The sequence below is a fragment of the Rhinolophus sinicus genome, linkage group LG07 (genome assembly GCF_036562045.2).
Source record: "Rhinolophus sinicus isolate RSC01 linkage group LG07, ASM3656204v1, whole genome shotgun sequence".
NCBI lineage: Eukaryota > Metazoa > Chordata > Mammalia > Chiroptera > Rhinolophidae > Rhinolophus > Rhinolophus sinicus.
In genome coordinates, this window is record NC_133757.1 from 16,782,005 (window position 1) to 16,801,680 (window position 19,676).

Consider the following 19,676-nt stretch of genomic DNA (forward strand, 5'->3'; position numbering starts at 1 on the left):
TTTAAATATAGGCTAAGGACCTGAATAGACATTTTTCCAAAGAAAATATACAAATGGACAACAGATACATGAAAAGGTGTTCAACATCACTAATCATCAGGGAAATGCAAGTCAAAACCATAATGAAACATATCACCTCACACCTGTTAGAATGGCTATTATCAAAAAGATAACAAGTGCTGGTAGGAATGTGGAGAAAAGGGAACCCTTGTGCACTGTTGGTGGGAATATAAATTGGTGCAGCTACTGTGGGAAACAGTATGGAGGTTCTTCAAGAAATTACAAATAGAACTACCATATGATCGCAAATTCCACTCTTGGGTATGTATCTGAAGGAAATGAAATCACAACCTCACAGAGATATCTGCACCTCCGTGTTCATTGCAGTATTATTTACAATAGCCAGGGACATGGAAACAACCTAAATGCCCATCGACAGATGAATGGATCAAGAAAATGGGGTATATATACACATATATAATAGAATATTGTTCAGCTCTAAAAAAGAAGAAAACTTACTCTATGACAACATGAATGAAACTTGAGTGCATTATACAAAGTGAAATAAGTCAGACAGAGAAAGACAAATATATGATCTCATTTAATATGTGGAATCTAAAACAACCTGAATCCATAGAAACAGAGAGTAGATTGGTGGTTGCCAGCGGTGTACGTGGGGGTGGAAATGAAATGAAGGTGGTCATAGGGTCCAAACTTCCACGTGTAAGATGAGTAAGTTCTAGAGATCTAATATAGTTACTATGTGACTATAGTATGTGACTATAGTTACTATGTGACTATAGTTAACAATACTGTATTGTATATTGAAATTTGCTAAGACAGTAGATCTTAGAAGTACTCACCACATACGTACCTAAACAAGTAACTATGTGAGGTGATGGTGTGGTAATCATTACCTTATTGTGGCAATCATTTCACAGTACACATGTATATCAAATCATTACATTGTACACTTCAAACTTACACAATGTTATATGTCAGTTATATCGCAATATAGCTGTATTTTACACACACACACACACACACACACACGTATACTTGCAAGATGTTACCATTGGGAACAACCAGGTAAAGGGTAGGTAGGATCTACAATTATATCAACATAAAACATTTAATTGAAAAAAAAAAATAGGTCAGGGGGAAAAAATCAGAATTACCCTTGGAAGTTACAACTATGTCCCCCCATTCATAAGTGTAAAGTACATCAAACTATACCTTATTCCACTTCAATATGGGTAACCTCTGGTCCAAAAAGAACTAGAATTATCTCCCTGTGATATAAAATTTAAGAAAGACAAGAAAAAAATGCATTAGTGTTGCATAGAGCTTCTGTAACACAAACATTTGGTACAATATGTGTATCACTACAACAAACATTGGAAGAATCATTGCTTTATGTTATTTTAATGATATTTTCATTAAATAATAGTTGCAAGTAAAAAAAAAACAGGCAGGATCTCTCTCTTCTGAGTATTACCACTGTTCTTGGGTTGGAGTTCTTTTTGTCATGTGTTCTGGGACCAGTAGCTGCTGCCTCAGGTTCCCACCCGCAACTTTCTGGCACAGCAGCAGTTTTGGTTTCCTTTCCATGCCTCACCAAAAATGAGGTGATCCCATAGCAGTCGGGCCAAACAGAGACCCAGCGCCTGCCCAGAAATGGAATCTAATACATGTCCACATGACTGCCCTAAGGAGACGTACCTACAGAAAACAGGACCTGACAATTGGTGGCATGTGTCCCCGTTGTCCCAGAGAGACTGTGGATGAGATTCTGAAGCAACTGGAGTCTGCTTTGCTACTCTCTCAACTCCCCTTCTTTCCCTCCCAGGTCTCATGGTCCTCTAGCCATCTAGCTTGGGTTTCTTTCAGTCTTTTTTTTCTTTTAATAACTTAAAATTTTTAAATAAGTAAATAATCATCACAGAAGTACAGAAAAGAAAAAGTAAGATAATAAAAATTATCCAAATCCCAGCTGCTACTGATAACATTTTGGTTGGTATATACAAACAAACAAACACACTTATTTTCCTAGTTCAGGACCTTAGTTTGTACCACCCTCCTCTCCAGGGAAAAGTCAAAACACATTAAGTGAAAAAGCTATATTACCATAATGCAAAATATGCTGCATAAGTCCCTGTATTACATGTGCCTCTAGCAAAGTCTTCTTCCCTAAAAGAATGTTCTCCCTGGCTACATTATACATACACATTTTTTAAATAAAAAATGAGATCATACAGTACAAGCTGTTTTGTAACCTCTTTTTTTTTTTTTTCCCCACTCAATAATGAATCATGAACATCTTTCCAGGTCAATAAATATGCTTTTACAATATTTTAATGGCTGCACAATATTCCATTGTATGACTGTACCATCATTAATTTAACCAGTCTCCCAACAGTAGACATTAAAATTGTTTCCAAACATTTTTTTTTGCTGCTGTAAACAACGTTATAACAAACATCCTAGAGCAAAATCTTTGGGCACGTTCTTAATTATTTCCTTAGGCTACATTCCTGGATGGGAATAGCTGGGTATATGTTTGCACATTTTTAAGGTTATAAAAAGGTTTTGTCAAATTGTCCTGCAGTTAATTTGCTCTCTTTCGCTGTGTATGAAAAGTCCCACCCGCTCTTCCCCAAACACACAAACAGTATCCTGATACTTTGGGTGCCATTCTAATTTTCAAGGAGCTGCCAACTAATTCCTGATTAGCTCTTCACTGATGCTAAAGGTTTAGGCTGATGACACGATTTGGACCTTTCCTGTGGCAATTTGTACTTTAGATGTGGGTGTCTGAGGAGGGTAGCGTGGGTGGTGTACCCTTTTAGTGGACCAGGCCTCTGTAACATCTGTTGCTGGCACTCAGAGATCAGAGGAGATATCTTTGGGATGTCCCCAACTACCACCCACCACAATGGAGGCTCCTTTGTCAGCAGCACCCCTTCTCCCCAAGCCTTTGGGAAGGAGTGATTCCATTAAAAACAACTGAGCCCCAAGTCTCTCAAGGTGCCCACCCACTAGGACAGACGCACATCATGTTTTCTCAGATTTCCAGGTTGGCCAACTCCAGTGGTGGCAGTGCCTCTTCTAGGCCAAGTCTAGTTTCAAATTCTATGCAGGAGGCCCCACAATTGCATCTCCCCTCTCATGAGCCTACTCAAGGCTGGCTGCGTGGCAAGTGTGCACCAAATCCACATCATTCTCTGGCCAGGCTGTCCTTGAGTCACCTCTAGAGAAAAGAGAGTTGGTCCTGAAAGCAGGGAAATGGTGTCCTGAGTCTCGGTGCTCCAGCAGGGCAGCTGGGCTGTGGAGTAAAACCTCTTCCCTGTTTCATGCATTTGAGTGACAGGAAGAAGGGACGTCCTGTCCCAGATCTCTTCCAGCCTCACGGGATTGGACAATGAGAAAATGTCCGGGAAGAAGACTTTGAGCCCTCAGGACAAACTTGCCTTGGGTTTGTTATCGCTGTTATCATTAATAGCCCCTAATATGTGCCAAGTGCTGACCACCCTGGGCCAGGCACATGTTGCTTAATGGGGATTAGCTCATTTAATCTTAGCAACAGCTCTGTGAGGCAAGCATTAGCATTATCCCCATTTGACTGATAAGTAAACTAAGGTCAAGAGATTGCCCAAGTACCATAGCTAGTAAGTGGGAGAGCTGGGAATCTGACCTACGTGGTCTGACCCCAGAGCCCAGGTTTTTAGCCACCAGGCGAAATTGCCTGTACAACAATCACAGTGACACCAACTACCAGCCACTGAGCAGATAAACTAGGTGTGATGAGAACTTGAAATGCAGAGTCTCACTTAAGCTTCTCCTCCCCTGGTGAGGTGGGGATTATAGTCACTACTTTATAGATGAGTAAACTGAGGTCCTAACAAGTTAGTTGCTTGTTCCAGGGCCAGGAGAACCGTGAGCATAATTGCTCACACGCCACTTTTCCAACAGCCCGTTAAGCCCTGATCAGCAGTGACCATGGGACCAGGAAAGAATCTGTGCACTAGGTCCCGAGGACCCGTGGCAAACAACACCCCTCCCACTGCCCCCTGGCTTATCTCCTAATTAAGCATTTTGTCAGGGCAAGTGGCTTTTTGTCCTCAAACAGAACTTCTCTTTTCCACAGAAGAAATCAATTTCCTCCATGTCAAAGTTGCCAGTATCTTTCAATTGTTGTTTTCTGGAGTGGGGGGCGGGGTGACACCATCAACAGTGTAGCTTGTGACAGTGCCCACGGCTCTCCCACCCCCTCCAGCCTGCCTGAGGGCTCCAGTCTTACCTTCAGGTACCAGTTTTCAAAGCCAGCAGGCTTTCTTTATTTCCAGAGAAGCAAAGAGAGCTTTTGGACTCTACCTCGATTTTTGGATGCCAGTCCAAACCTGGAGCTCAAGGACTGACGGAACCTCACCTCCACCGGGATGCATGTTCTGAGAACACTTATGGCCTCAGGGTCTTGGGGTCCTTTTTTTTTTTTTTTCAATCTAAAAAGTTACATATGTTTACACATAAGTACATTTGAAATGATGCAGAAGTGAATAGGGTAAAAACTAAAATTCTCATTCATCCTATCACACCTTCCCCACCCCACCCAGATCACTCACCACAATCCTTCCAGGTTTTTCTTCATATATTTTCATTTATCTGTGCAAAAATAAACATGGAATTTTGTAGACATATAACTTTTTATGCACAAAAGTACGATAGCATAAATTATTATTGTTTTTACATAAAAAATATCTTGGTATTCATTGCATTCTTTTGAGTAGGTACATAATATTCAGTAATAGGGATGTGATTCCCCCCTCTCTATCTTACTTATAAAATGGTTATTTTGGGGGCTGGCCCAGTGGCTCAGGCAGTTAGAGCTCCATGCTCCTAACTCTGAAGGCTGCCTGTTTGATTCCCACATGGGCCAGTGGGCTCTTCAACCACAAGGTTGCCGGTTCAACTCCTTGAGTCCTACAAGGGATGGTGGGCTGCACCCCCTGCCACTAGCAATGGCAACTGGACCTGGAGCTGAGCTGCACCCTCCACAACTAAGATTGAAAGGACAACCACTTGACTTGGAAAAAAGTCCTGGAAGTACACACTGTTCCCCAATAAAGTCCTGCACCCCTTCCCCAATAAAATCTTTTAAAAAATGGTTATTTTTATTTTGATAGGGAAATATATACATGGATACATTCAAACAATACAAAAAAAAAAAAAAACATTCAAAAAAAAAATATTGTATCTGTCTTGCCCACTGATGTATCCTCAGTGTCTAAAACAGTGCCTGACACATAATGACCCAATAAACCAAGGGTGTCTCCTTCCCACTCCTGGACAACCACCATCCAGCCTCCTGGTGTCCTGGTTTCCTTTGGGAGATAGTCTGCACACACTCAAGCATAGCTATCAATACAGTCTGCGACTTAAATACAGCCCATCACCACCTCCTTTTTTTCCTCCTCCTAGCCCCACACACACTGGCAGAAGGCAGAGCTTTGAGGGAGAGAGATAACAGTCCATGTGACTGCTGGTCAGCCCACAAGCAGGAAAACAGGACAGAAAAAAATCGAGGCAGTAGCCTTAGGAGACGTGAATGGGATTCCAGCCTCCAAGGCTGACTAGCTCTTGATCGTATGAATATGATTCTGAGCTTCAGTTGCTTCCTAGGCAAAGGGGGCATAAATGCATGGACCACACAGGATTGTTCTGCAGAAACTGTGGGGGAATGTGTGTGAAAGCAACAGACACATGGTAAGTGCACAGCCAGTGGAAACAGGCACCAAGCAAGTTGCTCTGTGTGCTGTCTTGACATGGAGGATTCAGTTTTTCCAGGAAGCAGGGGAGAAGTCAAAGTTTTGCTTTTCTGAAACCAGATGAGCCTTTAGAGCCATCTATTTAAAAAAAGAAAAAAAACCTTTTATTTATTTAAGTGTGTTTTTCCAGGACCCATCAGTTCCAAGTCAAGTAGTTGTTTCAATCCAGTTGTGGCAGGCACAGCTCACGGTGGCCGTGCAGGTTTTGAACTGGTAACCCTGGTCTTACAAGCATCGTACTCTAACCAACTGAGCTAACCAGCTGCCCCCAAGTGCCATCTATTTTTCAACTATGGTTTACTGCTATTAATTAATCAATCGAAAAATGTATTTGAAGAGTTACCAGGTACCAGGCAATGTGCTAGATGCCTGAGATAGAAAGAGGGAAAAGTTTAGGCGGCAGGATCCCTCACTCTATTAGGGAAGCCATTCAACATGTATTTACTGAAAGTCTACTAGGTATAGAGGACAGAGCAATAAACAAAATGGACCAAAAATGCATAGAACCTACCTGAGAGGCTCAAATAAAGAGAGACAGATGCACAGGGGACAGCTAGATCACCCTAAACAGAGAGATGACACTTGAGATCAGTCTTGAAGGACGAGGCAGAATTCACAGGCAGTCAAAAGAGGAAGAGCATTTGAATCAAATTGAACAGCCTTTGCAAAGGCATAGAAGTGTGAAAGAGAACGGTTTGTATGAGGGGAGTCCTTGTGACCCGAGGACTGAGTGGCTGGGCCAGGTGTGTGAAGGGGGAGTCACCAGGAGATGAGGTTGGCAAGGTAGGTCGAAGAAAAACTGTGAAGGGCCCTGGATTGGTTTCCTATTGCAGTTGTAACATATTACTACAAACTTAGTGGCTTAAAACAGTGCACATTTATTATCTTGTATATCTGGAAGTCAGAAATCCAAAATGGATCTTACTGGGCAAAAATCAAGGTGCCACAGGGATATGTTCCTGGGGGGGGGGGGCTAGGGGAAAATCCATTTTCTTGCCTCTTCCAACCTCTAAAGGCTGCCTGCATTTCTTGGACTGTAGTTCCTTTCTCCGTCTTCAAAGTCAGCAGCATAGCATCTTCACAATCTCTCTTTCTTTCTCTCTTCCCTTTTCATGAAGTTATATTGGGCCCACCTGGATAATTCAGGCTACTCTCCCCGTCTCAAGATCCCTAACTTAGTCACATCTGCGAAGTCCCTTTTGCTATGTAAGGTAGGTAACTTACTCACAGGTCCCGAGGATTAGGAAGTGGACGTTGTAGGATGTAGCCCTTATTCTGCCTACCACACGCCTCTTAAGTAAACCACGTCAGAGACTTAGCCCTGGCTGAGTGGATGGGGCCCTGTTTGTAATGGGCGTTTGGAGAGCTCATCTTGGTGAGCAGATCTTTCAGGACAGAAAAAGAAGATGGAGCTGAGGGGAAATATTTCTTATTTGCTAGTTGGTTGATTTTGTTTTATCTTTTATAATAACATAAAGTATTAAAGTGTGATTTTTGGCTGAGGGAACAAGACAATGGATGAAAAGAGAAATTTAAAGGAATTAAAGATTGCACTAAATACATAATTTTTTTTTTAACTTGAAAAACTCATGCTGGAGGGGTCTCTCAGCTAGAACACCTCCTTCATTTTCATTCATTCAGCCCAAACTTCTGGCTCTAAGATAAGACTCCCCTACAGGGTATTTCTAAAGGACACTCATCCATTGCCAACTTCAGAAAAGGCAACTTCTTCCTATATATATTATTTTAAATCTTTTTGTATTGTCTTCTTCAAAAATTTGATCTAAAGGTAACTTAAGCCCTCTCATTCTACTGCTATGGTAACATCAAAGCCCGATGATCAGTTTATTTTATGAAACCACCTGGGACACATTCCAGATCAGTGGGAGAACCTCTGGAATTGGAATTGAAGACCCTGGTTCAACTCTCGGCACTCTCGGCTCCTTGGACACACACACACACACACACACACACACACACACACACACACCCCTTGGACAGGTCAGTTATCCTTGTAGCCTTCCTTCCTTTCTGTGGAATTAGAATAATTATAATACCTGCCTGCTTACTTCACTGTTGGTCTGAGAGAACCAGTTGAAATGGTACACAAAGAACTCTGTAATTGGTAAAGCATGGTACAATTATGGGACACTATTATTATTTTTTCATGCCCAGACACTTATTTGGTGATTTTTTTTCCTGAAGATCATACTCTATTCTATCTATAAGTGGGGAAATAAACTTTGGGCAAAGCCGGGTAATTCTTGGCTGGCCATTGGGGAGGAGGAGACGACTGCAACCATTGTTCCCTCTCACTTTCCTCAGAAGTTCCACCCCCAATCCCAGCTCCAATTCACCCTGCAGGGCTGTCTGCTCTCAGGGGCTTACAGTCCCGTGGGGGATGGGAGAAGTGAAGTGACAATTACCATGTGCTGTGGTAAGTGTTGCAGAAGTCATCTGAACCTGTGGAGAGAGCTGATCCCTCCAGAACAGGGAATCTGTCATTGGAGACTGGTGGTCGGGCTGGCTTTTAGAGAAGTAACCAAATGCTGAGTAAAAACAAACCAGCAGTGAATCAAAAAAAGAGGAAAGAAAGGGCACTCCAAGTGGAAGAAACAGCAAATGTAAAGGCCTGGAGGGTTTCAGCAATAAAATAGGTTTGGGAGCCTTGGAGGGGACAGCCAAATTCACAAGGCTGTTGCCTGCTCCCACTTTTATCTCATGGACTTTCCAAAGTCCAAGCCCATCTCAATTTTGAGCTGGCCTGGGTCCTGCAGGCTACATCCCTGCCCTGGAACACAACTCCACATGGTTATCGAACTGGGGCAGCTCCCAACAGTTGGACAATTGACCTTGATTCTTTCTCCATAGAAGCCTTGGGCAGCAGCTTCATCTCCTGGAATACATCTACTTTGTAAACAGCCAGTCTGCCATCAAAGAGTTTCTCACTGAAGGCAATTTTGTTATTAGGAAAAAAAAAAGCTCCTGTCTCCCCATTCCTCCCCCAACTCCCTGACTTGACTTCACATCATTAGTTTCTTGCTTTGGCAGTTTTATTATGGAAATGACATATTGAAATACAAATTGGGACGGGTACAGTATAATTACTAATACTGCATATTCATTTCCTCCCTTTGTTACTGGTGAGTCCCCATAGAGCCCTCTCACCAGTCACGTCCCAATCCTGTGTGCAGTTAGTGCTTGTCTCGTTTCTTCTGAGGGCCAGGCAGAGCTAAGAAGGGAAACGCAGCCAGAGGAAGTACCTGCCTTCCCTGAGAAGGGCTATTTTTGTGACAATGCTGAGCAGCAGTCCGGGCCTCTGAGGTCCAAGGGCTTCCCAGCTCTCCCCCAGACAAACAGCTTGCAGAAGAGCCAGACACGGGAAGTCCCAGCCAGGGAAGCTTTCTAAAAAATTAAATGCAACAAAAGTACCATTTTCAGGACTCTGAGGGCCGACGGTCCATGCTGACCTATGCTGTCTTCCCAGACCCCTTACCTCTACCCTCAGCATCTCCTCAGGAGAAGGTCACATAAGTTGGTTGGCTGATCACCTGCCTGAGCTGCTCAGTCAGGCGTTCAGTGCTGTGTGCCCTGTCCCACCTCCTTCGATGACCTTGGTTTCTGCCCTTCCCCAGGGGAGTGTCTTGCTGTGAACGCACCTCACTGTGAGGCACGAGTGGCTGAGAGAGTGGGCTCTGGGTTCCAGTGTTGCCTCTGTCACACAATAGTTGTACCACTTTGGGCAAACTTGCTTAATCAAGCTGTAACTCAATGTTCCCATCTATAAACTGGGGCTTCAAGTAGTTTCCATCTCAAAGAGATGTTATGAGGATGAAATGCCTCAATGTAGATAAAGCATGTAGAACAAAACTATTGTATTTCAGATTTATTGCACGGATGGCCTCAATAAATATCCTGTCTGTATATAGCCCTTTGCAATGTAGTCAACAGTGAATCTACTCCTCCAACCCTTGAGTCTGAGTCACCTTGTTTCTTTAACCAGCAGAAGTGACAGTGGGCCAGTTCTGAGCCTAGGCCCCAAGAGGTCTTACTCACTTCTGTTAGAGCCCTGGCTCTGTCATGAGGACAAGCCCAGGCTAGCCTGCAGATGATAAGAGACTACAAGAGGCAGAGATGAGTCAGCCTCATTGTCCCAGCTGAGGCCCCAGACCTGTGAGAAAGCCCAACAATGATCAATGAAGCAACCCACAGGCAACCTTCAGCTGACTACAGGAGCATGAGTGAGGCTATCCCAGACCAGAAGAACCACCTGGCCAACCCACAGGCTCCAGAGCCAACTACATACTTATTACTGCAATGCGCTGCATTTGGGGGTGGTTTGTTATGCAGCAGTAACTAACTGGTGCATACAGTAAGCTATTATTGTACTTTCTCCCTCCTCTCGTACTCACTGTCTATATGTCTTAACCCATTGCCCATCTAGACTAAAGTCTCCAGGAACAGAAAGATAGTAAGGTATCAGGGCAAAAACATAAGCCTTGAAGTCAGACAGAGTTTAAATCCCAGAGTTCAAATACGGCATGTACGAGATAGGACCTTTATCACATGGAAATCACGCCTATCATCTAAGATTATGGTACGAATTGAATAAAGTGATGTCTGGAGAAGAGTCTGATGCCCATATTCTCTTTCTCTTTCCACAGGAAACTCAGGGTCTTGCACATAAAGTAACATTTAATACATGGAGATTGAAATCATAATTTTCTTGACTAGGTTGAGCTGTTAAGCTCAGCTACCTGATGCTCTAAAGAGGAGGCACACGTCGTAGCTCCATTCAGAAGCACAAAGGAAGTGTTCTCCAATTAGCCAGTGATGATGAGATGCCAATAACAGCAGGAACCCATGGAATTTACTTAGTGTTTGGGAAGCACTTTTACGTACACACTGTTATTTTTTACAATAATTCCGTGGAGGGCCTGAGGATCAGCATCGTCCCCGTTGTACAACCTCCAAAGAAATTGCTGAGGTCAATGGTTTACCTTTTATACACAGCGGGTATGTGGCAGGACTGGGACTCCCAGGGCTCACGCTGCCCCCAATATACCAGTTATTACAGCGCTGAGGGATCAGGCAGCGTCCCGCGAAGGGAACACTAACCTCCGCTTTTCTGCTTATTGAAAGCATACAGCATAAAGTGAAATGTTCCTGATGGCCTGGAAACACAACTCAGACCTCACCTTGGCTCAGGAGACCGAGGTCTTGGGCATTTTCAGTCCAGGAGCCTTTTTGTTAAGGTGACAAACCTCCTCTTGTCCTCAACACTGCCAGGAAATAAAAGGACCCAGAAGAGTTCTCAAGGAGAACTATCCAAGTCACACGCTGCGGCTGACATATGAGCAGCCAGCCTACTACTCTGAGGTCCTTCCTTTTGCAGTTGTTGGGAGGGCCCTCCGCCACCACCATTGGACAATGTGTCCCGGCAGCTGACTCCTTCAAGGGTTAGGGTTAGGGTGCTTCCGGAATAAAAACCATCAACCCCTTTCTCGGAGAACAGTAGGAAGGCAGGGCTGCCCACCTGCAATGCCAGTCAGCACAGGTGAGGATCCTCTCAGCGGGCAGCTTTCTGTCCTGGGTAAGATCCGGGGTTCAGAAGTGGGCATGGGAGATGCAAAATGTCAGTGAAACAGTGAGTATCATTCCTGCCTTCCAGGGGCTCAAAATCCAAATGGGGCCTTCTGGGGAAGCCTTTCTGGGGAAGCCCTTCCGGGGAAGCCCTTCTGGGGAAGCCATTTCCAGAAAATTGGTCAAAAGTTGAAGAGCTATTTGTATAAAGATATTTATAGCAGTGTGATTCACAGTGATGAAAATCTGGAAATTGCCCAAATGCCCAATAAAAGAGGATTGGTTAAGCAAATTTTGTTTCATCAAAGTGATGAAATATTACTTTGCTATTAAGAAGGATAATAATGGAGTTTAAGTAGATCCGTGGAAAAGTACATATGAAATAATATTGAGCAAATTAAGCATGCAAAACAGTTTCCAAGCCTTGGTTACACCCGTGTAAAATCTTACATGCACTGTAGGAATGACTGTGGGAACACATCACAAAATAAAAATAGCAGTTGTTTTAAGGTAAATGGGCATGATTTACCTTTTTGGTCATGTTGGCTTAATATGCAGTAAAAAATCTAGGAAGTAGCCAGAGAGAAACATGCCATCTGGCTTTCAGAACACTGTACAAAACACCAATAGTGCAAATGAGAAGGAAAGAACTGCCCAGTAGTGGGGGAAGCGGGGGAGGGAATTAGGAATAGTTGAGGTTCTTCAAGACTTTGGCTTAATGATGGATCATCACTGAGCTGTCACTCCCAGGGACCGTTAGCCATACCCCAAAATATGAAGCAGTAGCTATGATGGAATTTCAGACACAGCGCGCTGGGGGAGTTTTAGAGTGCAGGGCACTCTTTTTGGTGTCCTTCAAATACATCAGTAAGTTGGCTGCTTATTCAGCACATGGAAGGCTGGTCCTCAAACTGCGTTCAAGTGTTTTAGTCTTGTGTTCTAATATAAATAGCACTGTTAATGATGACAAAGAACAAAGATGAGCAGTGAGAAGGTGAGCCGGGCACCCAGTTTGCTTCAAAGAAGCCAAGTTTTATCATCAGGATGTTCAATGTCAGATGTATCTGGGGCTTCAAGGGAGGCCCGTGCATGTATCCCCTCTGAATTCCTTCTCTAGCCAGAGGTGAGTGTCCTAAAATGCACATCCTGAGACGTAACCTGTCTGTTCTCAAATTTTATTCTCAGCTGTGCTTTGGAGGCATCAATATGCAGATTCCAGGTCCCCACCACCTGATTCTGATTCAGGCAATGAACTATTTGCCAACTGGCCTGCCACGTGACACCTGTGGTGCTAGGACCATACTTCTTATGAAGCACTGAGTTGAAAGACTTCAATTTCTTTAGACGTGCAAATCCTAACCCAGTCCTTACTTGAAGCTGTATGGGACATTTTCACATTTCAATGGGGGAAACAGGAGGAGGAAGAAGAGCCTAAGGGCACAGGACACTGAGGAAGAGGGGCAGGTCCCCCTCCCCCAGGGGAGAAGCCAAGACCAGAAAGCCAAAGACTTTGTACCCAACTTCACTGATGCCATCTCTGCCACCACTGGCCAAAGCTCTATGATGATCTGCCATCTTGTTATGAAAGGATTGGGGTGTGTGCACACAGGCACTTGTCTGTGAGTTTCGGGGCTCAGGCTGGGACAAGCACAAGAACGGAATGGGGCTGTAGGTGCCTCTATGATCCTCTAACTCTCTCAGGGTGCTCACAGAGATGGAGAGACAGGCTTAAATAAATTATTATAATAAAATAATGAAAAAGTGCCCTAAGAGAGGAATACAAGTATTGTGGGAACCAGGGCAGAGAAGGGAGTGACTAATAACTCTATGTGGGGGTAAGGGGAGGGCGGGGCTGGTAGGATGATTAATTGATGACCTATTAAGGGCCAGGCATTGTAAACAGTAATTTCGTCTTTACAACAACCCTGCAAAAGGAGGCATTATTTTATATGGATGAACATTATCTCAGAAAGATCGCTTGTATTTCAGCATCACACAGTAGTGGTCTGGGCACAGCTCTGTCCAATTCTGAACCCTGAGGTGTGATTTCCCCCTAGGATCCACTTGGCTGGATCTTGGGTGAGTCATTTCCTCTCAGGTGCCTCATCTACAAAAGCAGGGTAGGGCTCTTTGTGTGAGATGGGGGTCCTCCCAGCTCAGAACCTTGAGGAGCCTACCAAGGCTTCAAGTGGGGGAATCAACAGGCCTGAAAGAGAATGGATATCCTGCTTTCCAAGAGGGACCCTTGTCTTCCACAGAGGAGTCCTTATGAGACAGGACACCATCCTTCACCCCCACTACCCCCCCTCCCCCACTTTCCCTTCTCCTAGGTGTCAGAGTTACTGCTCTTAGACCCAGGCGGGAGGGAGGTGAGCATGGACTTTCCAAACCAGGAATATTTCAGCAAGTTGCAGCAAACTCGCCAGGGGAACAGGATAAGAGTTTTTTTGTTTTTTTTTTCTGGTTTCATATTTTGACTCTGATCTCCCATCTCTGTTAGAAAGTTGACTGATCCTCAGTGCAGTGTGGGGGTAGAGGAAGGCTTCTTTGTTAGAAGTGAAAAACAAAAACAAAAACTGGTGGCCCCAGCAGCCCACAGCAGCTACACAATAAATGGGCTGGGAGGAAAGCAGCAAGGCGGGACCCTCTCGGGGCAGCCCTGGGAGGACCACACATGAAGCTTTACCTCCCATAGCTCAAATGCAAACTGAAGGAAACTCAGCCCTGGCTGTGCCAAGTCCCTAGCCCAAGGCTGTCAGGAAAAGATTCCTTCTCTCTCCCTCCCGCAATCTCCCAAGTCACCAGAAAACCTCTTCTGCAAAGCCACACCCATTCCTGTCCCAGGGACAGGCCTGCACATGGGCACCCAAGGTCTCCTGCTGCAAGCTCAGAGCAAAGGACATGGAGGCTGATCATCTGTTTCCTGGAGTAGCAGCCATGAGCAGAACACAGGGTCACAGGGCTCAAGGGACAGCCCCAGGTGGCATCACTCCAACAGCTTTACACAAGCAGCTGCTTTGGGTTGGGGACAGTAGTGGCAGAGCCCCAACCCTTGGTCCAGAATTTTGTCTCTATCCATGGACACACAGCTGCTCTAACCTCCCCAGCCAGCCCGCAGGCTCTAGATGACCCCATGTGATGCTTTGACACCCAGATGTTAGACCAAATATTTCCCAGCTGTGGAAATAGGCAAACTGACTGTGGCTGGTCAAAGGGAGGGGGACGGGAAGGTGGAGGTGAACAAAGCAAAAGACACCTCACATTTGTACCATTTCCCACTCAGCTAGAGAGTAGCTTTAGCTTCTACCAGTAACAGTGGCAAAGGCTTGCTAGATACTTTTATACGGGTTCTCTTATTGATTTCTCAAAGGAACCAAGTGAGGTGTATATAAGTTATTATCCCTTTTTTGCAGGTGAACAAACTGAGGCTTAGAAAGGTTACATGGTGGAGGCAAGATTAGCACCAGGGCAATCTGGCCCCAGAGCCTCTGCTCTCAACCACTACACCCAGGGGAGGATACTGGGCTCTCCTTAGACTTGTAAAAAAATCCACAGTGGCCTCCATCTCATGATGACCAGTCAATGGGAAGCTTTCAGGGGCCCTTCTCCCTCCTGGGAAAAGAGGGAGCAATTACTCCAGAGATCATGGGGCACACGTGGACTCCAATGGGAGGCTAGAGGTGGGGAGGGAGCCTGTTCAGCACAGGGAGGTCACTTGGGATCCAGTCACCTTGGCTTGCCAGCTGCTGCAGGCCCCTTGCATGCTGATCCCAGGGAGAGCCTAGGTCCCTGGGCCCTTTCTTTCGGCACCTCACTCTCCTCCAACACATTCTAAAGCTAAGTTGTGCTAATGAGCTATTGGCTGCCACTAAGTTACCTGTTCCCTTCTTTGGGTCACATACCTTTTTACAGGGTCCTTCTGGAAGTAAAGATGTGAAGTGTTGGGGGTTTGGGGCACTACCGGAGGTCTGAGGGAAGATCTCTGCCTCTTCCTCAAATTGAACCTGGGACGTTGCCACTCAGCCTGGAGGATTCTCACATTCAAGGGGCAGAAAAACCTTGTAGGGGTGAGGGAAATTAAGTGGGGTGTGGCCAAGATATTGAAACAACGTAAGTGTCATAGACAGAAGAATAGGTAAAGAAAATACAGTGTGTTGTGTATATACAGTGTGTATATATAGATATAATATTATAGGCTATATATTTCATATAACATATGTGTGTATGTATATAGTATATATAATATATATTATATGTATACTGTTATATATTTTATGTATACTATTAGATGTATGTGTATATATATACACAATGGAATATTATTCAGCCTTAAAAAAAGGAAATCTGGGCTGGCCTGGTGGCTCAGGCAGTTGGAGCTCCGTGCTCCTAACACGGAAGGCTGCCAGTTCGATTCCCACCTGGGCCAGTGGTCTCTCAACCACAAGATTGCTGGCTCTACTCCCGCAAGGGACGGTGGACTGTGCCCCCTGCAACTAACAACGGCAACTGGACCTGGAACTGAGCTGCGCCCTCCACAACTACAATTGAAAGGACAACAACTTGACTTGGAAAAAATCCTGGAAGTACACACTGTTCCCCAATAAAGTTATTTTCCCCTTCCCCAATAAAATCTTAAAAAAAAAAAAAAAGGAAATCCTGTCACCTGAGACAACATGGATGAACCTGGATGGTATTATACTAATTGAAATAAGCCAGACATGGAAAGACAAATACTGCATGATCTCACTTGTATGTGGAATCTAAAAAAAAAAAGTCAAAGTCATAGTAATAGAAAGTAAAGGTGATTTTCAGGATCTGTGGTTTGGAGGAAATAGGGAGATGTTGTTCGAAAGGTATAAACTTTCAGTTATATGATGAATGAGTTTTGGAGATCTAATGTACAGTAAGTATGGTGATTATAGTTTAAAGTACTGTATTGTATACTTGAAATTTGCTGAGAGGGATCTCAAGTGTTCTCATCATATAAAGACAACTGTGAGCTGATGGGTATGTTAGTTTGATTGTGGTCACCACTTCACAGTGTACATGTATAGAAAACATCTTATTGTACACCTTAAATAAATATGACATATTCGTTAATCACACTTCAATAAAGCTAGAAAGAAAAAAAATGGAGTGTGGTATCTGCCTAAAGGGCTGTCACAAAAAAGATGGGGAAGAGGGTTTTCAGAGGGCAGAGAAAGTAGTAGGAGGCAAGTGTCAGCTTAACACAAGAAAGAATGCCAGACTATTTTCTCTTGTTAGTGTTATTATTCTCACAGCTGCCATTTATTGAGGAGAGTGTCAAGCATGATGCTAAGTACTTTTATCTACACCAGTTTAAGTAAACCTCCTGATCACCTGGGAAGTAGATGCCTGCAGTTCATTAGTATCCCTACACCACAGATGAGAAATTAAGCTCAGTGAACTTAAGTAACTGGTTAAACGTGGCTGAGTTAGCATCTGGAAAAGCTGAAGTCCCTACCCACATGTGGCTTCAAAGTCCACACTCAATCATTAAGTCCATCCTCTCCCTGCCCCTCGAGAGGGGATGGTGAGTTCCCCATTCCCAGAGGTATTCAAGAGATGCTGTAACATGCCTGATCACAGGAATCTCCTGAGCTGCTCTTCAACATCCAGCTCCCCAGGCCTCACCCCAGAACCACAGCTGAATCTCTGGGGAGAGCCCCAGAGTCTGTTTTAGGCAAGCGCTAAGCAAGACCTGGGAGTCCTGCACTGAGAGGAACCTGGACCCAATGCCCTCTCAGGGCTCCCCACTCCTGTTTGGCCTGAGATTTTGTGTTTCTATTTTTAGGCAGTTCCTCCTTAAACCAATGTGTCAGACTTTCTGGCACCTTCTGATGGCTCCAGGGCACCTGAGCTGTCTTTAGAGCCCGCCCTGATGCCCCAGAGATACGTGGAGCCCTGGGAGCCAGGGGAAGAAAGCAGAGGAAGCCAGGTTTGCTGAGTGGAAGAGAGGGGGTGAAAGGGAGAAGGCCTTTCATTTCCAGCTCTGAGGTGCGCTCACTGATTCTCTCCACACCAGGCCAACAGTTGGGAGCCTGTCCTCGCAGCAACCAGCCGTTGCAGAGGAGAGGTTACCCCTCATCAGAGAGCATGAATGGAGGGAAGGGGGTTTCCGTGCACCATTTTTCCCACTGCTTTCGGGGGACGGAAGATGGCTTTTGGGGATACGAGTAGAGGAGATACTGTAGAGACGTCCTGTCTCCTTAGAACCCCTGCAGCACCAAAATGATGGGAGTGCTTGCTGAGCCTGAGTGCTGGCTTTGTGGGCTCCCCCATGCAGCCTCTCAGGTAATCCTCATGAAAGTCTCTTGAAATAAGTAACAGTGATTGCTCCCATTTCACAGATGAGTTAATCAGCTTAGAGAGGTGAGCCTACTTGTCCCCAGCCCCACCTTCCCTGGCAGAGCCTTCAGACCACCACTTTCCTAAACACCCACTGTGCTGCCTCTCAGGCCCCCAGAGAATTCAGTGTTTCCTAACCTCCTTTTGAATCGTTGACTTTTGAAGATGTGCCAAAAGCTGTTATTTTGTTATTAACAGTTAATGTTCAGCAATATTTACATTAGAACATGGGCCAAGTACTGTTCTAGGTGCCTTCTATGTACTGTGTTCATTTAATCCTACCGACAACCCTAAAGGGTATTCTCATTCTCCCCATTTAACAGATGAGAAAACAGAGGCTCAGAGAGGCTGAGTGACTTGTGTCAACAGTTGTAAACTGGTATAGCCATGCTTTATACTCAGTAAGTCGGACTCCAAAGTCTGTATCATTACCCATTTTATACATATATACATATACAGGCATACCTTGCTTTCTTGTACTTTGCTTTATCACACTCCATGGGTGTCACCTTTTTTACAAATTGAAGGCAAGACCCTCCACCAGCAAAAAGGTTGGGACTTGCTTTATTGCGATACTCACTTTATTACGGTGGTCTGGAACGGACCCTGCGCTAGCTCTGATGTATGCCTCCACGGCCTTATTCCAGAGAAGCGCACACACATCCACAACCGTGCACCCAACCTCAGGGGATTTGAGGCTCTCCTGAAATCCTCTTTTGCAGTCCCGTTTACAATACCTAAGGATTAATTAAAAAAACAAAAAAAAACAACAAAAAAAAAAAACACCTGAAAACAAAGATTTGGCTTTATGCTTCCAGGAAGACCATGCACTAGACATTAGACTGAGGGAGCACAGTCCTGGGCCCTGGGCGGGGCTGCTCTGAAGCTTCCCTTCCCCCTTCGCCAACCCCACACCTTTCTTCCTGAGTGACCCGTGCTATTGGGCAGCTCCATCTCACACCTGCCCCCTTGCCCTGAAACAGCTGGGCCTCCATTTGCCTTTCTGGTGGGGTACGAGCCGGGGTGGAGTTCAGGAGGACATCTGGGAGTGGGGCAGGTGAAGGAAGCGCTGCAACTAGATCTCAGGGGTCTTACATTTCAGTTTATAGCCGAATCACCTGTCAAAGCTGATTCCCACCCCCAAGGATACTGTTGGCGTCCATCTGAAGTGTTTTAAGTAAAAGTCTCAGGTGTTCCTGATGAGGTGGCCCGTTGACCAAGACTAACCAAGGTCAGAGTCCACCTTATTCTCCCCGCTGGCAGTTGCAGGCAAGCTGAGGACTCTTGGTTAATCCTCCTCCCGCCTGGGCAATGACATCGCCGGAGCATCCCAGAGGGGCGGGGCTCCTGGGTTTGTCCGCGGGGCCGGGAAGAGGAGCTAGTCCCTGGAACTCCCTCCCGGCTGCTTCCTCCCTGACGCTGAGCACGTCGCCCAGAGCTCAGTCCGCCGCCCTTTCTCTCACCTGCAGGTGCAGCCACTCGCTGGCCTTTACCGAGCCTCCTGCTGAGTCTCTGCTCTGAGCTGTGAGGGACACAAGCCTGAATTTGACATAGTTCCTGGCCTCAAGGGACCCAGAGTCTAGTTGAGACAGTGGGCGAATCAAGTGAGAAATGTCAGTGAACCTGGGGCATTTGAAGTCAAGGACTGTGGGAGCCAGAGCTCAGCCCAGAGGGCAGGGCAGCAGAGTGTCGTGGGGGAGGGGGTGATTTCCGGCGAGAGGCGGGGGTGAGTGCTGGTTGGGGGCATAGAGGCCACTGCAGGGGAACCTGGGAAGTGGAGTGGCTAACTGACCCGGTTTGCCCCTATCAGGGGTCAGGGGTTCCCAGGATGCAGGACTTTCAGTGAAAGTCCTGGGCAAATTCTACATGGAAGGCAGGTTGAGGTCACCTGCAGAAGGC

At 45.4% G+C, this 19,676-nt stretch overlaps 1 long non-coding RNA gene across 4 annotated transcripts in view; it reads right to left on the minus strand.

Moving 5' to 3' along the window:
* Positions 1-19,456, minus strand: part of LOC141572893 (uncharacterized) — a 29,271-nt gene extending 9,815 nt beyond the window's left edge. For 2 of the 4 annotated variants that reach the window (XR_012498424.1, XR_012498425.1), the window contains exons 1-4: positions 19,241-19,456; positions 18,358-18,514; positions 4,623-4,662; positions 1,237-1,292 (exon numbers count right to left, since the gene is read on the minus strand). This is a non-coding gene — a long non-coding RNA (uncharacterized LOC141572893). Of the gene's footprint in view, positions 1-1,236; positions 1,293-4,300; positions 4,503-4,622; positions 4,663-6,336; positions 6,389-18,357; positions 18,515-19,240 lie in introns of all 4 variants that reach the window. The other 2 variants (XR_012498426.1, XR_012498427.1) reach the window with 2 other exon arrangements.
* Between the last annotated feature and the right edge of the window lie 220 nt (positions 19,457-19,676).